The sequence below is a fragment of the Phyllobates terribilis genome, unplaced genomic scaffold (assembly GCF_046119375.1).
Source record: "Phyllobates terribilis strain yellow unplaced genomic scaffold, ASM4611937v1 Scaffold_250__1_contigs__length_2853362, whole genome shotgun sequence".
NCBI lineage: Eukaryota > Metazoa > Chordata > Amphibia > Anura > Dendrobatidae > Phyllobates > Phyllobates terribilis.
In genome coordinates, this window is record NW_027363010.1 from 1,790,949 (window position 1) to 1,807,878 (window position 16,930).

Below are 16,930 nucleotides of genomic sequence, written 5' to 3' on the forward strand. Positions count from 1 at the left end.
TGCAAAACCACACTTGTATTTCTCGGGCCCACACCAGACTATTTTCAACAGATATATTTGTGTCTGAAAAATCAGGGAGACACTATTAGTTTTTTTTTACGGCAAAAAATGCCAAGATCAGGATAATAGAGAGTTTTACCGTGGAACAGCAAAACCACAGTTATAATTTAGTGGTGTATACCAGACTATTTTCAACAGATATATTTGTGTCTGAACAATCAGGAGACACTACTACTGTTTTTCTTTGCGGCAAAAAATGCCAAAAGCAGGATAATAGAGATTTTTTACCGTGGAACAGCAAAACCACAGTTATAATTTACTGGTGAATACCAGACTATTTTCAACAGATATATTTGTGTCTGAACAATCAGGAGACTCTATTAGTTTTTTTTTTAAGGTGACACATATTACTATAACTTGCACCCATAGTGCAAAAAAAACAAAAACCCTAAAAAAACACAATGGGTTCAACCGTACTCAAATTGTTAACTAGGAGCAATGATTATTGTGAATAATATAATATTTTGATTGGAGATGATCCACCCTCTGGTTCCACCACTGATCCTGAGAATGAAGGAATGGGGAACCTATCAGCTTTTTTTTTCCTGCACAGCTGTGCTCCCAACCACCCACAGTGCAAAAAAAAACCCTAAAAAAACAATAGGTATAACCGTACTCAAATTGATAATTGGGAGCAACGATTAGTGTGAAGGATATAATATTGTGATTGGCGATGTTCCAGCCACTGATTCTGAGAATGAAGAAATGGGGAACCTATCAGCTTTTTTTCCTGCACAGTTGTGCTCCCACCCATTGAGCAAAAGTACCCTAAAAAAAATACCCTAAAAAAATGCACGTACTCAAATTGTTAATTGTGAGCAATGATGAGTGTGAAGGGATATAATATCTTGATTGGCGATGGTCCGACCTGTGGTTCCACCACCGATCCCAAGAATGAAGGAATTGAGAACCTATAAGCTTTTTTTTTCCTGCACAGCTGTGCTCCCAACCACCCACCCATAGTGCAAAAAATAAAAAAACAATAGATCCAACTGTACTCAAATTGTTAAATTGGGAGCGCGAAAAAAATAATGCATCCACTTCTTTCTAAATTAGGCTGTCAGACCCCCAAGAATGACATCCTAGTAATATGCCATGACTTATACCTCTTTAAATGTATGCAAAGGATAAACCTGGATATCCAGGTATACGTTCTACTGATTGATTTCTATAAGGGCCTATTTACACATGTAAATGTGTATCTGCTACGGACATGAATGATCGGCTGCAGCCCTTCCACGTGGCCAGTCAATGGATCCGCAAATCACAACAAGTAATTCAAGGAAATGGAAAAGTAAAAAAAAAAATTCTAGTAACATTGCATAGCGTACCGGTGATTGCGCTATTTAACTTGCCATCAGTGATTGACGGCATATAAATGGTTAAACAGCAGTGATTGACGCTCCGCTCTGGCCGCTGCTGTTACAGCAAGATGTCAGCTGTGTAGGATGGGGGCTCTGCTCCTGAGCCCACCCGAAACAGCAATCCAATGGACGGTTTCACACACCACATTATCCAGTGGTGTTTAATTTGCTTTTCTATTGAGGAAACAAAACCGTTTTAATAACGTTTTCCTTCTCTGGTATCTAGGAGCCATTTCAGTTATTTGTAAAGGAAATCTGTCAGCAGGTTTTTCTTGGCTATTCTGAGAGCAGCATGATGGGGTGAGCGCCACACTAGGAGTAGGACCACCGAGCCCAGAGCTATTGCAAGACGTGCAGACAATATATACCAGGTATGAATGAATCCAATACAACATTATTGTTACTTGGGAATTAACCTACTTGGATATAATACATCCCTTGATATGTATATACCAAAAGGTCATTATCTTGGGAATGCCTATATTGGCTTTTATTATTTGGGATTATATCCTTTTACTATGTGACCTAGGATATACTATCAGTATGCATTAGCACAATTGGAGCTACTACTATTTAGCCCTGGTGTCTCTGCAATTCAAATATTTACATTATACCTCCTCACTATTATATGGTATTACTATATATATGTGTGTGTGCTCTTTTCTTTCCCGCCATGTACCCAAATTGTTATAATAAAGGTCTTTTTTAACACATTGACCCCTTGTCGGATGTACTATATATTGGTTGTTGTTGAGAGCAGCATGATGTAGAGACAAAGACCCTGATTCTAGGGACGTCTCACTTACAGGGCTGCTTGTTGTAGTTTTGATAAAAATCACACTTTTATTAGCAGAAGATTATCACTAGAGGACTAGTAAACCTGCAGCCAGGTAGTCCAACCACGCCCCCCACCACTGATTGGCAGTTTAAATACAGTGTACACAGAAAGCTGCCAATCAGTGGTGTGGGTGGGGTTATTATACAGAGCTCAGCATTCAAAGATCTGCATGAGAAAAAAAAAACTGCAATTTTATCAAAATAACACCAAGCAGCCCAGTAAGTGATACATCGTTGGAATCAGGGCCTCGGATTATGCTGCTCTCAAATGGGATAGCAAAAACCTGCTGACATATTCCATTTAAAGGGGCAGCTGCTACTAAATCCAGACATGGTGCAAAATGTAAATTCTGCTGCAGATTTACTGCTGTAGATTTTTAATTCCTAAAAATCCCTGTAGATTCAGAGGATCTCAACCTTTTCAATGCAAATTATTTTCAAGACTTATTCACAGATATTATGAAATATTACAGTAGAAATAAAAAAAAAAAGCACAATACCTAAACCCCCTCCTTGGGAAAAATATACGGCAAGTATAAGAAAGACAAAAATTTATTCTGGAGTCATATTGAAGTCTAAATAGAATTGTAACCATACAATGTAAACAGCAGCGAATGTAAGTAGGATCCACTGGATCTATATAAGAGGAACGTTTTCCAAAGCTGATCTTCTGAGCCCACCGCTATGCTGGCTGCACCGGCATTGTGATCGTCAGCACCTGGAATATACGTCACGTTTTACTGCAGCTCATAGAACCAAATGATAAGACGCAGAGCAGTGCGAGGCTTGTGACTCGCTATACACAAAATATACGACATGTTTGATGAATGGCATAAAGGAAAGCCGATGCATTCAGATGTCTCAGTGCAACTATATGTTGTGATAGATAAGTTCCTGTCAGGGTGAGGGGCAGCATCCTATCTGCTCACTCATCATGACAGGTTTACAACATGTTGACTCATGGACGTGATCAGTCAGTCAATCAATGACATAGATACACGTTCTTGATTCCGACAGGTAGGTCAGAGAAGTCCGTCTCAAACAGTTTACCTTCACCCATCTAGGATGGATGGCTGCTGACATCGCTGGCCATTATGTCCATACGCAATTATTATCCCCTAATTGTGATGTACAGTACAAATTTATATTGTGGTACCGTGTTAGCCAGAAAATTTGATGGAAATAATTTTATGCCCAAAAATGGCAAAAGTATTTCTCAGAGTGATACCTTTATTGGCTAACTAGAAAAAAAAATATATATATGCAAACTTACAGAGCACAAAGGCTCCTTCTTCAGGCAAGAATTCATGTGTAATATTGCCTGAAGAAGGAGCCTCTGTGCTCTTAAAGCTTGCATATATATTTTTTTCTGGTTAGCCAATAAAGGTATCACTCCGAGAATACTTTTGCCATTTTTGGGCATAAAAGTATTCACATAGAATTATCCACTAATTAAAAGAATTTATTTTTGCTAAATAAATGTATACATTTTTTAAAATTTTATTTTATACATTTTCTCAGAGAACCTCTTTAAGAAGGAGATTTCAGAATGGGCTATAAGACATGTCCAGCTTTGCTTAATTGTCTCACCTTACTGTCCTTGTTGAACTGAGCTCCACTTTGTTCTTGGATGATATTGTAAGGAATGAAGACGTCTAGATGATACAAATCGGGACGTCTGACTATTCTGTCTTCACCCAAGTCCAACACAAGAGATCTAGCAGAAGACTGTAAAGAGAAGACCAGCGTGGTAACAACGCTTATGTCGCTGAATGCTTCTGTACGGGAAAGAAAGTTGTAACCAACAAGTGCACAAAAATCTAAACTTTTATCTTGATACGTGGCCAACTAGAAGTTACTGTGTAGCTCCACACGTCTCCTACATTAAATCTGACACGTGGAGGAACTGCTCACAGAAAATGCTGAAAAATATTTTTTAGGATTCACACTGCATTAAAAGGGGTTGTCCACCACTTTAATACTAATGGAATATCCTTAGGATAGGTCATCAATATTAAAGTGCCAGACAACCCCTTTAAGTGAGGCATAATGAATGGTACCAGAATTTCAGATAATGTAGCCTTCATTAGGCAGAAGGCCCACTCGGTTATATGAAGAAATCTGGGGTCCCCAAAAGCAAACCCCGTAATCACCAGATTCCCGTGTGGTGACTACTTAATCTGCTTTTTGGGAAGACCAGAACTGACCCCTATATTTAACCAAGTGGGTCCCCTCAAGCTACATTATCCTGTCTGATGAAGGCTACATTAGCTGAAACATTCTTAATCTTCATTATGCCTCATTTAACGCAATGTGAATCATGGACATGAGAAAAATCAAATTAAAAAATAAATACATTTAAAGCATTTTCTGTGCGATTCCTCCAAATGTCACATTAATATAGAAAAAATAAAGAGCGGCGTGTTCTACACTATTGCAACAAGCCTCTTTCATCATTTATATCATCATTATAACATCATTTATATGCACCAGCACCATGGAATCAATGGCACTATATAATTAAATAACAATAATAATATATACATCTTCCCACCAGCTTGTTTTCCCTCTATCTCCTCTCTGGATCTATGAAGCCAGAACTGTCAAAGAAGAGGTGATGGTGGAGATGGAGGGGAAACAAGCAGGGGGGAAGGCTTATATAAATGACTGGTCCCGCAGTGAAGCACTGGGCGTCTGTGCTTGGTTTGAACAGTCATTCTCCGCTGACAGAGTCGTTTACAGAGATCTTCTTTCCAATTCCAACAGCTTGCAAACAACCCACCATGGTATGAAAAAAAAAATTATATCATCATCATCCAGTAAATGTGTCACAGCTGCCAGCAATTGGCTACTGTGGACACATCAAAGCTGTGATGATAAAAGTTGGCAGAGGATGACCGGTAGCACGAGGTTGGCACAGACTTTTAATAAGGGAAGACTATTGGAAATCACATGAAATACAAAAAGGTCACAATCCTAAACCACATCTGAGGGTCTCACCACTTTAGGTAAAGAGACTTCAGCCACCAGAAAACTTGGGTGTCCTACAGGAGGTTCCGCCACAATCATGTAATCTGGTTTCACAGGTAAACTGATAAAAAAAGGAAGGCAGCAGTATATTGCAAGGGTACACCATCAATTTATGATCTGTTGGGGTCAATCTCTAATATAATAAAGGGGCACTGATGCTGGTAATGAGGAACAGCCCCTTTCACAGTCATTCCCTGCACATTGGCATCATGGCCTCCACTGTGCAGCGGAACAACAGCATAGATCCAGCAAAGTGAATGGGCTTAGCTGCAGTTCTCCTGCACAGTGAAAATCTGGGTAGCTGCTCCACACCAGCATATTCTTTAAAAAGGGCAGCGGGGTTACTTCCAGGGTGCAGCCCCCTTATTCTTGGAGTCCAAGAAGTTGGATATCCTATATCTTTTGTAAGATGGGATTCTAAAAAAAGTAAATGCATGCATTAAACCTCAAAGTAACCCAAACCTTTCAACTTCTGAGATTAGGGACTTGCTTGGAGTTAGCTGGGAGGGTCTGTAGGAAAAAAATAAAGAACATAAAGGCATAATAGTTAAAACAAAAAAAAAAAAAACATGTCCACATTGTTCTTGCACCATAACAAGCCATTCTGCAACTTCCGCCATCTGTTGGGTATAACCCATCACCACGAGGAGTGGCGCTCCCCCATCTGTTGGGTATAACCCATCACCTCAAGGAGTGGCGCTCCCCCATCTGTTGGGTGTAACCCATCACCACAAGGAGTGGAGCTCCCCCATCTGTTGGGTGTAACCCATCACCACGAGGAGTGGCGCTCCCCCATCTGTTGGGTATAACCCATCACCACGAGGAGTGGAACTCCCCCATCTGTTGGGTATAACCTATCACCTCAAGGAGTGGCGCTCCCCCATCTGTTGGGTATAACCCATCACCACGAGGAGTGGAGCTCCCCCATCTGTTGGGTGTAACCCATCACCACAAGGAGTGGCGCTCCCCCATCTGTTGGGTGTAACCCATCACCACGAGTAGTGGCGCTGCTCCATCTGTTGGGTATAACCTATCACCAGGAGGAGTGGCGCTCGTCATACTTTGTGTCCCTAGGGCAAATGTGGTATTATAAGACATTCAATCAATTGAATGGCCGACCATGTACTGCATGGATGAGCGAGGAACATCAGAGAAGAAGCCGCCGATGCTCAACAGCAGCCTACTCTGTCGTCTTTTACAGACTGTATGTCATAGACTTGTACCTTAGAGTTGGGACTTACCCCATTATGTCCATTTCCTGAATCATCGGTTTTGATTTGGTTCTGATATTCTGTTCAAAAATGGATCCCAGGAACTTCCGATTTTTCAGCATTTTTCACTCTGAAGGGAAACCATAGATGATAAACAGGGTCGGACTGGAACTGAAACTCAGCCCTGGCATGTGAGAACACGCAGGCCCGCCCGACGCGCGTTGAATGTAAAATATTTTCGTGAATGATATGGGTATATGTCACAATAAAAATTGCTGCAAACTGCACTTTATCATCGATAGACAAAAACTGACATAATGTAAAATATAAACTTCCCTCCAGGAAAATGTTAATTTCTTTCAACTGGGGGGGTGGACATATTTGTAATATAGAGCTCCAAGTTCCCAAAAACGCTATGTTTGATAGTACCAGGAAAAGTGAATCCTTGCAGATTTGAAGCAGTTTCATGTCTATTCTTTCAGTATTTTTGCAGCGTTTCTAAAGAACGGGAAAAAAAAATCTCAAAAAACGCAATATCAAGGGGATTTTCCTGCCGAGCGACACGTTTTTTGTGCAGAAATGTTCTTCCCTTTCTTTTTTGTTTATATTTTGTGTTATACACCAGTGGCCAAAATTGAGGCAACACTTTCAGTTTTTCACCATCACCAATATTTAATGGAGGATTTCACTGACCTACTTACTTGTACACACGCCCTCTTCTGCCATATGTATTCTATGTTGGTTTATAGTGACCTGGGTGTGGGTTGTAAGACAGATATTGTGCGATTAAAATGCGGTTTTTATATTTTAATGCCAGTTTGTCATCAGAAGGTAAGCAATTACATGTTTTCGTTCTCAAAGTGTGTAAGCGGTTTCAAGAGACTGGTTCGATAAAGAATAAAGCAGGTAGAGAAAGGAAGAAGGCTACAACTCCTCAGACTGATAGAAGAATTGTTAGAATCGCCCTAAATAACAGGAAATAAACGGCTGTTAACATCAACAAGGAGCTTGTCAACACCGGAGTGACAGTGTCCGATCGGACGGTTCGACGACGACTGGTAAACGCGGGGTTAAGAGCCAGAATACCAGGTAAAAAGCCATTTCTGAATGTCTCACAGCGTCAGAAACGTCTGCAGGGGCCAAAGAACATTGTAAATGGACCATTGAACAATGGAGAAATGTTGTATGGAGCGATGAGACACGCATATCCATCTTTGGCAGCGACGGTGTCTGCTACGTTCGACGACGACCTGGAGAGGACTGGTTGCCAGAGGGTACAGTACCCACCATGAAGCCTCCTCTGAGTGTTATGGTGGGGGGCTGCGTGTCCAGAGATGCAGGTGGTCGGCTGCAGGTAATTGAAGAAACAGTTAATGCTGAAAAGTACATCAAGGAAGTCCTTCAGCCTAAACTCAATCCTTCGGCACGTGATGTATTTAGTGAAGGGACACCGTTTATTTTAAGATGGAGCCCCATGCCATACAGCTAAAAAATGTCTCTCTTGGTTCAAGGACAAAAATGTCCAGCTATTGAATTGGCCAGGAAACAGCCCAGATCTCAATCCTATTGAGAATCTCTGGGCTCGGCTCAAAAGAGCGGTGTCAAAACAGCGGGCTTCACACAAGCAGGAACTCATTGCAGCCATCATCACATCATGGCTTCATATCATCACACCATCTGATTTACACAAACTGGTAGATAGCATGCCAAGTAGATGCCAGGCAGTCATCAAGGCCGAGGGCTATCCAACTGAGTATTAACATTTAGTGTTAGATATGAAAATAGGACAAATCAATGGCTTCATATCATCACGCCATCTGATTTACACAAACTGGTAGATAGCATGCCAAGTAGATGCCAGGCAGTCATCAAGGCCGAGGGCTGTCCAACTGAGTATTAACATTTAGTGTTAGATATGAAAATAGGACAAATCAATGGCTTTTCTCCCACAGTCATCTGAGTGACAATAGTGTCCAATTTGTTGACAAATGAACAAATTTCCAGCAAATATTGAGTTTCTATATGAGATTTTATTTCTACTGAAAAACTTTACTGTGAAATCAAAAACATTCATGAAATTTGTATTTGTATTGGCAAAATGCTAAAAATTCATAAATCTTGGGGGTGTTGCCTCAATTTTGGCCACTAGTGTATAGAGTTCCTCAGTATATTTATATGTTGTCCCCCGTCACCTTTTTCATCTCTCCTTACAAGTATGCCTTGTATCTTAACTTAAACATGGTAGTAAGTAGCATATTAAACCCTTTTATAATGGGTAGTGTAGAATCGCTGCATATTTCAGGGTTATGCGCTCCTGAGGACTCATTAGTGCTGCGCTCCTCAGGCGAAACCTGGTTGTGATCTCGTATAATATGGGGCTAGCCGGTCTCACCTACCAGTTTGGGTCACAAACCCTTTTTCGTTTGCTTTGATGTTTTACTCATTGTTTATTACGTTTACACCCCAAATCTCTCCTAATCCTGGAGATCAAACCAATGAAAGCAATTTATGAATGATCGTAACACCTCTATAAAGGGTAATTATCATCTCCTTCATAAATATACATTTATATGTATAAATACATATGTGGTCAATGCATAGTACTGGCACATGACTTATCACTCTCCAGGACCTTACAAAGCACCAGGAACATTCATAACAAGCGGAGGTGAAGCGATTCTGGCAAATTAATAGGAAAGGATTCTTTACAGTTAGAGCAGTCAGACTGTGGAATGCCAACCACAAGATATAGTAATGGCAGATAGTATAACAGCATTTATAGAAGGGCTGGATACTTTTTTAACAAAACATGACATTGTGGGTTATAAATAATCTAGTAATAGAAAATGTATAACTTTGGAGATAGACCAAGGACATTAAAGTTAAAACTTTTTCAACCTATGTAACTATGCAAGTATGCAGAATGCACATTAGGAAAATGCTTGAAATGCAATTCCCTATAATATTATTTTACAAGTAATTTCCTCTTAATTTTCCGCTTTGTAAAGTGCTAGTTATAAGCCCAATCTATGGATCTAAAAAGTGCAAAACACTCCTGAAACACTTGTACGTATGTTCTATAATCTTTATTTCTTATGGTGCCTAAGGGAAGCCGTAATGATAAGACTCCTGCTTGGTAACAAGTGCAGTTATTTGCCTCCATAATGAAAGTGAATTACCAATGATGAAAGGGTTAATACTTGGACCCTGCATCAGTAATAGCCCTTGTAGTAACCATGACAACTATTGTGAGGGCATAAACAAGTGTCATAAAGAAGATTCCATAAAAGAATGCCGCGCTGCCATGATCAGCGCCATTACTGATGATGCGCCTGAGGACCTTGAGCTTGACCACCCCACGTAATGTGCCAATGTTGGTGTAATTTGGAGGTTCTAGCAGGGAAAGGGGTTGTCTTCTTAGACACCCCGGGGGGAAGGGAAGGTAACAGAGGGGGGGTCCCCAAAACAGGATCCCCTTCTGTTACTATGTACAAAGAGCTGCTCTTCTTTGGGAGTTCATGGATGGATCCTTGACTTTAATGGGTGATAAATTGGGAGGGGGAGGGGATACTCATCCTATTAGGGGTTATCCATAATGAGCAACCCCTGTAACCAAGTACCCAACATCTTGAGAGACGGAGCTGGATCTGTAAGGGAGAAGTGGTAGATCCACCTGGGAAATCAGATCAACTAAATTCGTTCCAGCAATAAATGTGGTGACAGATATCGCAGCCAGATCTCTCCCACATCCAGTTTATCACATTAATAGTCTATATTTGTTATGTCGTTCTCTGTAAATATGTAGAAATTCTAAAACTCCGTCATATATCGGCACTAACTCTCTAAGCCCAAGGGAAGGGCAGCCCTCCAGCCATGGTTCCCTAGAGGTTTCCTCCACAGGGGGTTTTCCTCTCCTGAGCGCTGGAGGGTGACTCTTCGTGAGTCGAGGGTTGTGCCATTTTCGGTGTCATGTAAATTTAAATAAAGTTGAGAACGTTTGACACCTAATTGCAATGATTTGTGTATTTATTTTGTATGTGTCTGATTCATTTTGTTTGGGAGTCGGGGTCCATCACACATCACTGAGTCATACATCTGGACATCTGTCGCCAGAAGTTTTGCTCCAGGGGTTGCCCCTGCTCTGGGGAGTTTGATGGAGCAGAGAAGACAAGAATTACAGAACTCATCCTCAGAATAAGGACTTCTATTACAGTACTACAAGCAGCTTCCTCGCCTCATTCACACAGTGAGTATTTTGGGCACTAATTTACATCAGTATTTGTAAGCTGAAAACCAGAGGGGAACAAACACAGTGAAAAATAGTAACTGAAACACTTTCACCTCTTCTGTTTTGGATCCACTCCTGGCGTCTGCTAACAAATACTGATGCAAAATATCGCCATGGAAGTTCCCTAAATTCTTACTGACTGATTTGACTGTTTGAGTAGCAGTCAAGCAACAGAGGTTGCAAGCGTTAAAGGAGTTTTCTGGTATCAAAAACCCCTGTCCCCCTTGCCATTTTTCTCTATCCTGAACCTGTGCTTCCTGCCCTGATCTCAGACTGTCTGACCTAGTCCTTGTCTTCGCTCTCCTGAGTCTGGTACCCTGGTACCTCCGGAATGCTGCTGCAGTCCCGAGAACTGCACTGAAGTGGTACCTGGTGTCTACCGGCGGCCCAGTCTATCCTCACCACCAGAGGTTCTAGTGGAGACCAGTAGACGCCTAGTCACAACCCTCCCGTGGGGCAGTGGGTCCATATCCACCAGGGTTACACCCACATAGCAAATGTGGTACCAATATTCAAGAAGGGGATAACATCTGAGCCTGGAATTTATAGGTCCGTAAGTTTAACTTGTACTGTGGGCAACAACTTTGAGGGTTTTCTAAGAGATACTAACCTGGAGCACCCCAATAAGAATAACCTAAACATATGATTATGAGGGATCTGTCCTGCAAACTAATCTGAAAAGATTCTATGGGGAGGTAAGTTCAGGTTGGACCAGGGAAACTTAGTGGATGTTGTCTATCTGGACTTTTCAAAGGCATTTGATACGGTGCCATACAACAGGCTGGTACATAAAAATGTTCAATATATTATATGGTAAACTTGCTCCACGAAAGAACAAGTCCTTGTGTGGTCGATGGAAAAATCAAGGAAAAGATCAGTGATGCAGTCGTTACCTCTTGACAGCTCCATTTCGTACTTGTTCTCTAGTCCCTCCATGGCCACGGTGATAAAAAATTCCCTGAAAAGCTCATTATTCTAATAAAAAAATACAAAGTAAGGAGCTGACACAAAGGAGAGCAGACAGCTCGTATGTCGGAATAAGCAATTGCAGTTACCGTAATTTTCTCAAAGAAGGTGCCATTAATCACTATGTCGTACGCCGAGCAGCCGCCTCCACCTGTAGGACAAAGTGCACCAGGACTTAGATACTTTGCGGTGCCGACTCAATCCATTGACCTTAGTAGGGCTGCTATGAATAAGTGGTATAAGTTCTTAAAGGGGAATCCAAGTAGTGGACAATCCCTCTAAGTCCCAAATCTAAACCAAAAAAGTTCAAAAGTCAACAACAAGATGTCAAACTTTTGTCCGCAGACTGGAAGTGGACCTACCAGAACCTGTGGAGATGGCACCTTTGACCATTGAGGATTAGTAAGTTGTAATACTTGCTATTTTAACCCCTTTAAGGATATCTCTGGACTATCCCTTTAAAAAGAGAAGCACTGTATTAAAAAAAAACGTACTATTATCAACTTCAACGTGGGGCTCTCCAAGGCTCATGGGGACTCGATAGCCGGAGGGATCATCAGATTCCAGGATGCTGACTAACTCCTGCTCCGTCAGTTCCGGGGCCGCTGGGATCTAGTTCGACTTGCAGATGTTAATAAAGATTTTGGTATTTTTGGATGTGCGAGTTTTAATGCTGAAACCTAACACAGAAATAAAAACAAAAAGTGAACAAAAACACAATAAAATCGGCAAAAGCCAAGCAGCATTTACATGTAATCAACTGCATAAGAAATTATGTGACCCCCCACGTTGGTTGCATCATGTGACCGTTGCAGTCAATAAGACCCCACTGTGGTATCTGTCACATAATATGCACAAAGTAATCTGGATAATAATCAGAGGACGCCCATCTCACCCGGCTGGGGTCTGATCTCTGCTTTCTGGTAAGTTCGGTATTCTGCTCTGCATCTCCTGTTTGGCCTGAAATGAGGCAACAAGTGAGAATCAGTGAGTAACATGAACAGGATGGTTCTGCAAACTGATTTTTCCTGCACCAAAATAGTACAACTGTGAGGGGTCTAAAGCCAACAATACACATTAGGTAAATGTTGGAGACTGCCGCGCCCCCAGCGGCTGACGGAGGAGACATTCACCCGGTGATTGCTGGCCTCTCCAATTCATCTTTCGTACCTTCATCAGCATCTGTTCATACAGCGCTTCCTCCATGTTTGTGTTCATTTCTGCAGACAGCAGCGACTTGTCAGACGCCATTTTTTCGGTCAAAGACAGAAGCTCATGAATCTTGTTTTATAAGAGAAAACCTGAAAAATGAAAATATGTATTAATCTTCTCCACAGACGACAAGGGGAGAGTGCGGGAGCCTGACAGCCGACGACATGAGGGGGTGCGGGAGCCTGACAGCCCTCGACACGAGGGGGTGCGGGAGCCTGGCAGCCCACGACAAGAGGGGGTGCGGGAGCCTGGCAGCCCACGACACGAGGGGGGGAGGCGCGGGAGCCCGACAGCCCACGGCACGAGGGGGTGCGGGAGCCTGGCAGCCCACGACAAGAGGGGGTGCGGGAGCCTGGCAGCCCACGACAAGAGGGGGTGCGGGAGCCTGGCAGCCCACGACAAGAGTGGGTGCGGGAGCCTGACAGCCCACGACACGAGGGGGTGCGGGAGCCTGACAGCCCACGACACGAGGGGGTGCGGGAGCCTGACAGCCCACGACAAGACGGGGGGCGGGAGCCTGACAGCCCTCGACGCGAGGGGGTGCGGGAGCCTGGCAGCCCACGACACGAGGGGGTGCGGGAGCATGGCAGCCCACGACACGAGGGGGTGCGGGAGCCTGACAGCCCACGACACGAGGGGGTGCGGGAGCCCGACAGCCCACGACAGGAGGGGGTGCGGGAGCCTGGCAGCCCACGACACGAGGGGGTGCGGGAGCCTGGCAGCCCACGACACGAGGGGGTGCGGGACCCTGACAGGCCACGACACGAGGGGGTGCGGGAGCCTGGCAGCCCACGACACGAGGGGGTGCGGGAGCCTGAAAGCCCTCGACACGAGGGGGTGCGGGAGCCTGACAGCCCACGACACGAAGGGGTGCGGGAGCCTGGCAGCCCACGACACGAGGGGGTGCGGGAGCCTGCAGCCCACGACACCAGGGGGTGCGGGAGCCTGACAGCCCACGACACGAGGGGATGCGGGAGCCTGGCAGCCCACGACACGAGGGGGTGCGGGAGCCTGGCAGCCCACGACACGAGGGGGTGCGGGAGCCTGGCAGCCCACGACACGAGGGGGTGCGGGAGCCTGACAGCCCACGACATGAAGGGTGCGGGAGCCTGACAGCCCACGACACGAGGGGGCGCGGGAGCCCGACAGCCCACGACACGAGGGGTGCGGGAGCCAGACAGCCCACGACACGAGGGGGTGCGGGAGCCTGACAGCCCACGACATGAAGGGGTGCGGGAGCCTGACAGCCCACGACACGAGGGGGTGCGAGACCCTGACAATATTGGGAGTGGGATTCTGCACACCTACAGCTAGCTACTTATTGTACTGAATGTAGTAATCACCTTGGCACATTCCCATCTTCTTACCTGTAGTACAGACGCCAAACACCACTACTCTGACTGCAATCACCCAGCTACAGGGTCACCACGCCCCAGCAACAAGGGAGTGTCTAGATTGGAGTTGATTTCTTGAGGGGGAGGAGTGATTTCATGGAATCATGATGTCACCGGAAGGGGCGGGGCCTTCTCAGTCCAGTGGACACTATTCCACCTGCTGCTGCAGCAGTGCGCACATTGTGCCGGGACAGGAGGACTGGTGATGAGGAGCTCGTGTTCTGCGTTGTGCTGAGGCGGGGAGAACACAATATTAATTATAATAATTTTTTTAGGCTGTGTGCCCACTATGCTTTTTTTAAGCGTTTCCGTGGTGGCAATTCCGCTGCAGAAACGCTTAAAAACGCTTGATAGAAGGCCTGCCATGTTCCCCAATGATAATCCGCATGTGCTGTGCACATGCTGTGTAAATTTCCGCTGCGGATTATCATTGCGGAAAAATCCGCTGCACTACCAATTATTTTGCGGAAGCACGGCGCTTTCGCCGCCATTGACTTGCATTAGAACACATGGAATCCGAATCACTGCATCTGTACATGCAGAATCCATGCGCTTCAATGTGCGGATGGTACCCGGGTTTGGAGAAGATGAGACTGTCCTCCGGACTCGGGTACCATAGAACCTGTAAAAAAAGAATAAAATAAAAAATAAATATTATACTTACCTTCTGATGGCCCCCGGTGTCTTTATCCGATGCGTCCTGGCTTGCCGGCAGCTCGCGATGGTCTGAAAAGGACCTGCCGTGACGTCATTTAGTCATGTGACGGGTCACGCGACCGCTGACGTCGGCAGGCCATCAGAATGTAATTATATATTTATTTTTTACCATTCTTTTATGGTCACACTATATAAATCCATGCCGGTTGCATGTATTTATATAGTGTGACCAAGTTGTCAAGCACTTTCCAAGTGATGCTAAAATCGCTTGGAAAGCGCTTGTCAACCCGCATGCGGAAATGCAAGTGAAGAACGCTTCACATCAGCAAGTCCCAGGCAGGAAAAAAGCATGTACAATCCGCATGCGTTTTTTCTGCCAGATAGATGCGGAAACGCTCAAAAAAAATCCGGAGCATTTCTGCATCGTGGGCACATAGCCTTACATTAATTGCATGACTCAATATTGAGCACACGTAACCATCTATACACAGCTGGAGGCCGCACGTAGCCATCTATACACAGCAGGAGGCCGCACGTAGCCATCTATACACAGCGGGAGGCCGCGCGTGTAATGGGTCTGGGAGGCGGAACCTCTGAGCTACTATACAAGGGGGCGGTCCTTGTAAGGGAGCGGGTGGCGACCAGGGTAGACGGGCAGGCAGTCACAGCAGGTGACTGGGACAGTCTCTGAATGAACGGACAGGAGGTCACGGCAAGTGACCGGGGCAGTCTCTGGATGAACGGGCAGGAGGTCACGGCAAGTGACCGGGGCAGTCTCTGGGTAAAGGATTGGTACGACCTGTGGCGGCAGATGATAGACGTGAGCTCCCAGGTGAGCAGGCGAGAGTCACTGGATAATCGGGTGGTCACAGCATGTGACGGCGGAGCCTCCAGGAAGACCAACAGACAGGTAGCAGATGAGCGCTCCCAGGTGAGCGGGCAGGAGTCTCTGGACAGGCGGGTGGTCACAGCACGTGACGGCAGAGCCTCCTGGTAGGCTAGCAGACAGGCAGCAGATGAGCGCTCCCAGGTGAGCGGGCAAGCTGGTCCTTAGACAGACTGACAGGAGTTGGAAGGCAGACCGTCGGACCTCAGGCAAGCAGGCAGGTAGAAGATGTGCGCTCCCAGGTGAGCGGGCAAGCTGGTCCTTAGACAGACTGACAGAAGTTGGAAGGCAGACCGTCGGACCTCAGGCTAGCAGGCAGGTAGCAGGATATCAGGCAGGAATTAGACAGCAGACTGGCAGGAATCTGGCAGGTAACTGGCAACGGGACCTGAGGGCTGAAGCAGAGTAGTGAACAGTGCTACAACATTGCTCGGGCACCTCCATTTTGGAGGAGGTGCCTTATATATGGGAGGTCCTCCGGCAATTGGCCGGGGACTCCTTAGGACGGCGCGTGCGGTCCCTTTAAGAGAAGGGGAGCGCGCGCGCCCTAAGCACACTGCCGGGGAAGGAGCGCGTGCCGGAAGCAGCGGGGAGAGCAGCGCTGGAGGACGCCGCGCCAGGAGCGGGGAGGTGAGAGGGACGGCGTCTCTGCCTAGAACGGGGCAGAGACGCCGATGCTACAGTACCCCCCCCTTTAGGCCCCCTCTTTTTTTGGCCAGAAAGAAATTTCTCAAGGAGAAGCGGGGCGTTGATGTTCTCCCTGGGTTCCCAAGTTCTCTCCTCAGGACCAAACCCCTTCCAATCTACCAGAAAAAAGGTTTTTCCTCTTACCCTCTTGGAGGCCAGAATACTCTCTACCTCAAAGATGTCATCAGCGGAAACCGGAGCAGGAGGGGCACCTGGATTTTTGGAAAAAAAGTTAAAGACAACGGGTTTGAGGAGAGATACGTGGAAGGAGTTGGGGATCCGTAGGGTGGCCGGGAGTTTTAATTTGTAGGCCACAGGGTTAATTTGCCTGAGGACTT

At 45.4% G+C, this 16,930-nt stretch overlaps 1 long non-coding RNA gene across 2 annotated transcripts in view; it reads right to left on the reverse strand.

Moving 5' to 3' along the window:
• Positions 1-11,683: 11,683 nt before the first annotated feature.
• Positions 11,684-16,930, reverse strand: part of LOC141218892 (uncharacterized) — a 42,212-nt gene continuing 36,965 nt past the window's right edge. For both annotated transcript variants that reach the window (XR_012287577.1, XR_012287576.1), the window contains exons 2-6: positions 12,927-13,057; positions 12,652-12,716; positions 12,251-12,436; positions 11,846-11,907; positions 11,684-11,765 (exon numbers count right to left, since the gene is read on the reverse strand). This is a non-coding gene — a long non-coding RNA (uncharacterized lncRNA). The remainder of the gene's footprint in view (positions 11,766-11,845; positions 11,908-12,250; positions 12,437-12,651; positions 12,717-12,926; positions 13,058-16,930) is intronic.